Genomic DNA, 10,285 nt, shown 5'->3' on the forward strand with positions numbered 1-10,285 from the left:
CACCCTAATTTTCTTTCTCCTTCAAGTACTTATAAAATGCCATTTGAAAGCTCTTGATTCTGTTTGCACCAGCTTGCACCAGCCCATCATGCAATGGATTCCAAATCAGAACCAGTTCTTGTGAAAACGGCTTTTCCTCCGTTCTGCTCTTGTCCTTTAGTCAATCTGTTCTCTCTGATGATTGTCCCTTCAGCTAGTGGATCTGTCAACACTCAGAATGGCAATAATCTTTGCCACATTGAAGCCAAAGGTTTGATACGGCTGACAGGAGCAGTATTACTCAAATAGGAGGAACCAATAGAATCCTGGACAAAATAATCAGTGTTTCCCTGTACAATACTATAAATTCATCTCACTGGGGTTCATTGGACAGCGCTATCGAAGTACAGCACAGCTTTGATTAGATTGGATTTGTTTATTGTCACGTGTACTGAGGTACAGTGAAAAGTATTTTTCTGAGAGCAGCTCAACAGATCATTAAGTACATGAAAAGAAAAGGAAATAAAAGAAAATACATAATAGGGCAACACAAGGTACACAATGTAACTACATAAGCACCGGCATTGGATGAAGCATACAGGGGTGTAGTGTTAATGAGGTCAGTCCATAAGAGGGTCGTTTCGGAGTCTGGTAACAGTGGGGAAGAAGCTGCTTTTAAGTCTCTTTGTGCGTCTTCTCAGACTTTTGTATCTCCTGCCCGATGGAAGAAGATGGAAGAGTAAGTAAACCGGGTGGGAAGGATCTTTGATTATGCTGCCCACTTTCCCCAGGCAGGGGGAAGTGTAGACGGAGTCAATGGATGGGAGGCAGGTTCGTGTGATGGACTGGGCTGTGTTCATGACTCTCTGAAGTTTCTTGCGGTCCTGGGCCGAGCAGTTGCCATACTAGACTGTGATGCAGCCAGATAGGATGCTTTCTATAGTGCATCTGTAAAAGTTGGTAAGAGTTAATGTGATGGGCCAAATGGCCTTCCAAACCAATCTATGACTATGATTTTATAACTGAAATACAATTACAATGTAAGCAAAGACTCATTCAACTTAGTCAATTAATTACATTTCTATAAGCAATCATCAATTTAGATTTCAATGTATGAATAAATAAAAGCACAGATATTGTTAACTATGAATTAATTTACGTATCCTTATGTGTTAGGCTGCCTGTGAAATTAATTTAAATAGTTGACAAAATGATAGCTGAAGTGTGAAATTTAATGAAAATGTACTTTTAACTCTGGAAAATCATTTTCCAGTTGGGTTTGAAATAGTTTGGAAAAATAAAATGAATTAGATTCTTTTCAAAGATGGAAACAATAGCCTCGCTCTAGTGATGTTAAAATACAATCAACTCATGTTGGCAAATGTGAGTTAAGCTGCACCATTTAGGTAACTTTTCCCAACTTATTACTCGATCATTGTGAAGTATTGTGCAAATGAAATGTCAGCCTACCTTAAACGATCTCTTAATGGTAGATATTAAATTCTTCAAAAAAAAATAGGTTAATAGAGTAAAAGGTAAATCTGGTGTTCAGATAATAAACCAAAGTCATGCATGGTGAAATCATTTAGCAAAATATTAACAGGAGGTTGAACTGAGCAATTGAAACAATGGGTTACGTTCACAAATACTTCCATGAAATATTTTGGAAATACTCTATAAATGGCAGGACCTTAATTTAAGTGTCAATTTGGGCGAAATAAATGAGATTTATTATTTAAATTAATTACCCAAAAACTTCAACGCTGAAATTCGTGGGACTTATATCAGATCTTAAGAGGTAGACTTGATGAGGGATTAATTTTCTACCACAGTACTTCTTCCACTGGCCTAACTTTAATAATGCAACAAAAAATCTAAAGCATCAATTGGCCAAGAGTTCACCTGGCTGTAATCCATGCGCAGAAATAATGGGCCTTCATGGAATTGGGAATCATAAAAGAGTGGAACGATTTATGCAACAAATTTGAGAGTAATAGGAAAGCATAACTAATGGCAACTTTTATGAGGAAGCCTAAAATAACCAAGTTATAATAAAAAGCTTTAGGATGGCAGTTGGATGGTGACATCTGAGCTGCACCTTTCGATTATCCATGATTTGAAGCTGAGGCACATTCCAGAATCCTGATGATTTGCAGAGGAAGAAATGTGTTCATGAACCAGCACTTGTAGCAGCTTTATGTATTCTACAATGAAAATTTATTTTTTTAATGACCTTGGTTAATGATAAATATTGCTCAGGGCAACTTGAAAGTTCCCTTGATCCTCTTCGAAAATAGCGGCATGCAATCTTTCATCTTACCTGCAAGGGTAAAGGGGTGGCCTCAGTTTAACGTCTCCCCTGACAGTGCGGAACTCCCCCAGTGCTGCAGAGACTTGTCGGCCGAGGCAGTGTCTTCAAACCCCGGAAGTGGGTGTCAGAGACAAGAGTGCTCCCAACTGAGCTACGGTTTCACGAGAGGAATTTTCTGTTCCTTCGCACCAGCTGGATCTGGACCCCCACCCCCCCCCCCCCCTCCCCAAGGGTGGTTTCCCGGAAGCGGGATGGGTGAGCCACTCAAAATGGCTTTCAATTCCAGATTTTTTATCAAATTCAAATTCCACCATCTACCCAGGTGGGATTTGAACCCAGGACCCCAGAGCAATACCCTGGGTCTCTGGATTACTAGTCCAGTGAGACTACCACTACGCTTCTGCCACCGGAAATCCTCTTATTTCATATTTCTTAGATGTTCTACAAATACTTTACTGAGACAGGTAACATCTAAGCCCATTAATATCTATCTATTGATACGAGGAAACAGGAAGTTAATGATATGTACAGCTGAAACAAGTGGCAGGTATTGGTGAAGTGGTATTTGGATATCTTGTGAGGATTCATTATCTGAAAGGGATATCAGGGGCGGGATTCGCCGACCCCCCGCCGGGTTGGAGAATCGCCCGGGGCCAGCGTCAATCCCGCCCCCGCCGGGTCCCGAATTCTCTGCCACCCGAGATTCGGTGGGGGCTGGGGTGGGAATCGTGCCGCACCGGTCGGCGGGCCCCCCGCAGCGATTCTCCGGCCCGCGATGGGCTGAACTCCCGCCGCTGACAAGCCTCTCCCGCCGGCGTGGATTAAACCACCTACCTTACCGGCGGGATTGGCGGCGCGGGCAGGCGCAGGGGTCCTGGGGGGTGGGGCGAGGGGCGATCTGACCCCAGGGGGTGCCCCCACGGTGGCCTGGACCACGTTCGGGGTCCACCGATTGGCGGGCGGGCCTGTGCCGTGGGGGCACTCTTTTTCTTCCGCCTTCGCCATGGACTTCACCATGGCTGAGGCGGAAGGGACCCCCTCCCCTGCGCATGCGCCGGTATGACGTCAGCAGCCGCTGACACTCCAGCGCATGCGCGGACTTACGCCGGCCGACAAAGTCCTTTCGGCCCCGGCAGGCGTGGCGCCATAGGCTGTTCACGCCGGCCTGCGGAGCAGGAACCACTCCGGCATGGGCCTAGCCCCTCAATGTGAGGGCTTGACCCCTAAAGGTGCGCACCTTTGGGGCGGCCCAACGCCGGAGTGGTTCACGCCACTCCAACACGCCGGGTAGGGGAGAAACCCGGCCCAGATTTTTAGACTAAGGGACTAACCAATAACTACAGCTGCAAACAATATGCCACAGCATGGCAATTGGATAAATTGAATGCCATTTTGATTGAACAAAATCAACATTAATAGGTCATTCATGGTTTGGAAACCCATATCGGCATTTACAAGATTTGTCACTGGATGACCGAAGCACTCTTCTGTTTCAGCTGGCAGACCTCCTCTAACAACAACAACTAGCATATTTATATAGCATCTTTAGTGCAGTAGAACATCCCAGAGTTCTTAAATTTTAAAGGTAGTCCTATGATGTGCATAGAAGCGAAAAGGCCATCTTAGGATCATGTTGGCCAGATCTTGAACCCTTCAATCAGTGATCTATAGGAACATAGGAATATGAGGAAGCTATTCAGCCCACTCATGCCTGATCTGCACCTTAATTCCAGCGATTCACATTTCTTCCATGCTCTCTGCAGGCTTGTCCCAGGATTTCCCACCCTGTTCAATACCGCCAAACAAACCCACCAAACAGGAATTGCACATCGTTGTGGCAGTGGCAGGCGGGGTTCCCACAGCTTCACAGGAGATTACCACATAGAATCATAGAAAAGTGCAATACAGAATGAGGCCATTCAGCCCAATGTGCCTATGCTAACCCTTTGCTAAAGCTATCCAATGAGTAACATTCTCTTACACTTTCCCCATAGCCATCAGAGTTTTCCCGTCTTTTGAACATTTAAAAAATATTTAAGGCTTTGCAATTAATTTGTTTCTCGCCCCACCCACATTTCCATACCAACTATCCTTACTCATATTTAAAATATCATCCCACCCTATTCATTTCCCCTATTTAGCTTAAGGCAGCATGGCACTGGTTAACTTCCACCTGTAGGGTTTTGTGAAGCAGCAGTAAGAGTGAATTATTCGTCAGGGCCGACTTACGGCAGACATGCGTCAGAAATACTAATACTCTGAGCAGCACCTTAGCGGATTTCTAATGTTCTGCTATCTGCTCCCTGAAATGTTCCCAGGTTTGGAAGATTCATAGCATCTCATTGACTTAATCAATGATTTCTCCCCATACAGGCTCATCCAGCAATTGTGGATAGGAGGGTCCTTGTGCTGCTCATCAATAGGTCCTGTTTGCTTTTTCATTCATGACACAAGAGCCTCAACTGTCTGATCATCAAAATTGGATGTACGCTGCCTGCTCCACACAATACTTTCATTAAAAGTACTGAAAGAAAGCTATATTGTTATTTTAACATAAGTGACAGCTTTGTGTGATATGTGAATGCTATTATATCTGGAGGAACTAACGTGTACTTTGAAAGGTAAGATACAGTTATATATTATCTTATTTTTCTTTTAAATTTAGAGTACCCAATTCATTTTTTTTCCAATTAAGGGGCAATTTTGAGTGGCTAATCCACCTACCCTGCACATCTTTAGGCTGTGGGGCGAAACCCACGCAGGCATGGGGGAATGTGCAAACTCCACACGGACAGTGACCCGGTGCCTGGATCGAACCCGGATCTCAGCGCCATGAGGCAGCAGTGCTAACTACTGCACCACCGTGCCGCCCTATGTTATTTATCTTTCACCAGTTCTGAGCAGCTGCAAGTCTTTTAGTCGTCTGCAAGTCAAAAGACGACATGAACATTCTGGAATGAATTTTATTGAGTCTTGAAGGGGGCTTCTGAATAAAAAGTTCACCGGCTCAGAATTATTTAGTGGTGGTGAGCGGTGATGCAGACACTTGGCGCAGAAGGGAAATACAAATTAGTTTAATCTTTTCTTATGTTCTTCCCTTTGATAAGACACAGTTTGTCGAACTCATGCTTTCAATGTCCCTCAGGTACCATTCAGGGTGATACCACACCCATTACACAACAAATCCCTTAAAATGACTTAAGACATTGCCAGGCAGTGGGTAGTTGTATCTTCCCAGCTTGGCGGTCAGAAACGCAGTTAACATTGACAGGGCCAACTTATGTCACAGTACAAAGGGCGCACAACTCAGATGTTGTGGTCACTGACCATCTGGTTATATCAGTGGAATGGAATCAATTGTACACATAGGGTTGTAAATTATGTCATGGAGATACACTATTGTTGCATCTATGAGGCTGTCCACTTTCGGAAAATAAGCTGTCTTGTAAAAGCGCAGTGTGCTCTCACACTAATGCTTCTTGTTAAATAATGAAAGTGGCGAAAGTCTTGTCTCTAGTTTGATGCATCACTGCACAGGCAATTTACATTTGGCCTCTATGATGGGGCTGAACATTGAAGCCGCAGACAGAAGGGGGTTTATTGGAGTTGAAATTATTCCCGAGGCCAGGATAAGTAACTGGCTTAATGTGATGGAATAGGCCAGCAACTGGTTGAAGGAAAGTCAGTGGAAGCTATTATGATATCAAAATGACAATGCAAAGGTGCAAGCACCTCTGATTTAAGAGCATAGGAGCTAGACGAGGCAACTCGGCCTTTCGAGCTTGCTTTAGCCATTCAGACAGCTCATGTATGATCATCTACCTCAATGCCATTTTCCCCACTATCCCCATATCCCTTGATATCATTCTATCCAGATATATATAATTTTTTGCTTTCAACGTGCTCAACAATTGAGCCCCCCACAGTCCACTGGGATGGAGAATTCCAAAGAGTTACTCTGAGTGAAGGAACTCCTCCTCACCTCAATCCCAAATGGTCTAAATTAGACTTATCTCAGTTTTTTTCTTCAGCTTTGTTCTTGGAAGTGGATTTTGTGGCAATGTATTTCTGAGGATGTGAAATATAATCATTCAAACGTGTGTTTATGCTAATTGTGTATGTCATCATAGGAAGTGGTGCAATATCACATGACCCAGTTCTCTTGCAAAGCGTCCCTGCATGTGAGCTGTAGCAATCATTAAAGGTCTGCATTCAACCTCTCTGCCTGCCATTTGAAATTGCATGTATTAGCCTAGAAAGAATTAACAGAACAGAGGGGATGTAGACAAGCTGCATATATTGCCCATCCCTAGTTGCCCTGAGCGATGGTATACGTATCCGGGAATGATTGACAGCTCTCTATTCCCTTGAGAAAAGAATGTTGAGGGGTGGTCTAATAGGGTACCCTAAATTTGTGACAGGTTTTGTTGGAGTGGACACAGAGACAATGGGCTGGATTTTCATCCTCGTGGTGGGGAGCAGGAGTCAGGAATAATCCTGGCCCAGCATGTCGGCCTCGAGAAAAAGAGCCTGCAAAGGCAGGTGTGGTAGGTTCCAACTGCAGTTCGACTTGCCACCCCGGGAAAGAGAGACGGCAGCCCCAAGAATCACCAAGTGCAGGGGTGGGAGGTTTAAATGTTCATCCTCAGTGCTCTGGGACCTTTGGTTCAGTGACAATAAAAGCAGTGAAACAGAAACATCCCTCTCGCCCTCACCCCTCCCACCGCACACACTCCCCACACCTTCTCCATGCTACCTCTTTCCCTCCATCCACCCCCAATGGCCACTCATTTCCTTCATGTCAACCTATAGCACATCAATGCCAATATATCTGATATACACTCTGTACAGAACCCATGAACCCAGTGGGCAGGATTTACCGACCAACCCTATGCATGTTTTTCGGCGGCAGAGGCAGCCCGCCAGTGGGATTTACTGACCCCCACCGTTGTCAATGGGATTTCCCGGTGACTGGACCCTCGTAGCCGGCATGGGGCCGGAAAATCCATCCGGCGCGACCAACTAGTAGGTCGCGTCCTATATTAACAATGTCACGTGTGGAAAAGATTTTATTTTTAAAATAACAGTTATTCATTCATAACTTTCTTACAAAGAACTTCTTTTACTGTAGCCCCACAAAAGTGTCAATCAACCATGTCCTTAAAGTATCAAAGCAGAAACTGCAAAATCTTGACCCCCTCTTTATGTTGTGTGAATAAACATTGAGCAGTTGAAAAACAGAACCAAGTGAGAAAGTTGTCGATGAAGCAATGTTTCCCGGGGGTGCAGCTGTTGTCTGGGCTCTCTGTCAAGCATCATTCTGCATTCTTGAAAATGAGCTTGTTCACAACTGTCATTGTTATCAGAACTCTTTTCAGCCAAAACAATTAATCAATTAAGCTAAATTAAACAAATTGAGCTATAAATTAAGGGAGCAGAAAAGAAACAGAATCTTAGAAGAAATTTAAAACATTGAACCAAAATGTGATCAAAGGGGTTAATAAAGCACCTCAATCCCCGGCATTGTTACCATAGGCTTCCTTGGTTCTGTATAGTGTGTGCACTGGGTAAACAGGCATTGAAGTGCCATAGATCATAAATCATAGAATTTACAGTGCAGAAGGAAGTAATTCGGCCCATCGAGTCTGCACCGACTCTTGGAAAGAGCACCCTACCCAAGGTCAACACCTCTACCCTATCCCCATAATCCAGTCACCCCACCCAACACTAAGGGCAATTTTGGACACTAAGGGAAATTTATCATGGCCAATCCACCTAACCTGCACATCTTTGGACTGTGGGAGGAAACCGGAGCACCCGGAGGAAACACACGCATACACAGGGAGGATGTGCAGACTCTGCACGGACAGTAACCCAAGACGGAATCGAACCTGGGACCCTGGAGCTGTGAAGCAATTGTGCTATCCACAATGTTACCGTGCTGCCCAAATAGATTGGCATGTCGCGTATGAGTGACCATTCGGGGCGGTGGGTGAAGGGCATAGATTGGCATTGGGTGTATGGTTATGACTTTTGAATTTATCTTTCAAAAGGTTCCCTCATCCAGATGATGGTTTGTGATACCTCTGAGGGGCCATGAGACGAGACTCACTGAAATGCGGGCCTGACGCTACAAACATTGCGGAAGACTCGGAAATGCCTGTACCTGCAATGAAGTCAGCCAGGTCTAGAGTCCTTATTCTGTGCTGGTGAAAATTGGGGTAAAACTGGGAATTAGGGGCAATGAATTCTAGAATCAGATCCTGGCAACTATTTGTAAAGGTTTACAGACAATCGCCGAGACTGTGAAAATCCAGCCGAGTGTTTCCTTTATTGGGGAAGAGCATAAACAGAGGTCACCAGTATAAAATCATCAACAAGAGATCCAAATGGGAATTCAGAAGAAACCTCATTACCCAATTATTGGTAACATGTGAATCTTGCTAACAAAGGAAGGTATTGAAGCAAACATTATAGATACACTTCAGGGGAAGCTATGCCATTGTATAAGGGAGGGGGAGAATGGATCTTTACAGTAGTAGATTTAGATGAGGAAAATGGCAGGAAGCTTGAGTAGAGTATCAACTAGCAAGGATTGGTTGGGCTGAATGGTCTGTTTCTGTGCCGTATAGCCGATGTAACACTATGTGATGGTGCTCCCACAATAGTGACAAGCAGGGAATTCCAGAATTCAGTTCCAGCAACGCTGAAATAAATTTCTACTCTGTTCCCACATGATAAGTGCACAAAGAAGGATGTGGAAATTCAGCCTCATTGCTTCCTAGGGGAAGGCCTATTTCCAAGTAACCTGTTGATTTGATAGTCTACTATCGGCTGATCCCCATTTGATAGAGTGTTGCGAGTTATGTGCAAAAAACAAAGTATAATAAAGCGGAATGGAAGTCAACTTCATTGCTATCTACTCATGGCATGAATGCCTCCTCTCTCTCTTTATGTCCATTGTCACTGAGTGTGACCTTCATACCTAACATTTCAATGACTGTCAGCATGTGAGATTATGTATACTTCCAGAAACATGCAGAAAAACTGCAGGAGCACACTGGATTTACGGTGCTAAAACAGTACCAGAGATGCTCATGAATAATTGGGATGGTTTTAATCTCGTCACCCACATTGCCCTCGTGGCGGGTTTAATTGAAGGCGAATGCATCGAAAGGTTGCATCGAAAGGCTGAGAATGAAGGCCTGACCAGAAACATACCCCCTCCCCACCCAGCCTGATTGCCAACGGGTTGTCACACTGGTCCAAAACATCTCAGGACCAACAGTACAAATGTTTAACTCGTCTGCAAGAAGGCTGCGGGCAGCTCGGGAATCTCGGCAGGGAAGATGGAGACCTCCAGTGCCTGGGCCCTGCATCACCAACTGCAGCATTGTGTGGATGCAGCATCAATGATGTGAATCCTCTCATCTTATGTGCAGGATTCTCGGGAACTCCCAGCCACGTTTTTCTCGGACGGCGTGCCGTGCGCTGGTGACGGGATTCTCTCGTCCCCCTACTTGTCAATGGGATTTCCCATTGAACCCACCCCTAGCCGACGGGAAGCCCATGGGCGGGACTGTGGTGCCGGCGGGAAAAGAAAAACTCAAATGCCAGAGAACTCCAGCCCATGTCTTTCAGGTTATTGATATTCTGACTTCAATGCCAGTCAATGTGTGAGCGCCTTTTAAATATAATGCCTGGATATGATGATGGGTCGCCTTTGGCCTCCACATCAGGAAACTCTCTCCATTCCCACCCCACCATTCCACCATGGCCGTGGAATAGGAAATTTGTTCCTATTAGGAAATTTGAATCCTCAATAAGTTTGAGGATTGCAAAGCTTGATGTGATTGTCTGCTTTACCAGTCAGGAGTTCCACAATTTCCCACCATTCCTGACCCTTAGCTATCAGACCTGCTGAGATTTTTCAGCCTTTTCTGTTTTTGTCTCAGTTGGGCCAGTTGTGCAGATGCATTGCAGGATTGGCAAATT

This window comes from Scyliorhinus canicula, chromosome 14, assembly GCF_902713615.1.
Source record: "Scyliorhinus canicula chromosome 14, sScyCan1.1, whole genome shotgun sequence".
NCBI lineage: Eukaryota > Metazoa > Chordata > Chondrichthyes > Carcharhiniformes > Scyliorhinidae > Scyliorhinus > Scyliorhinus canicula.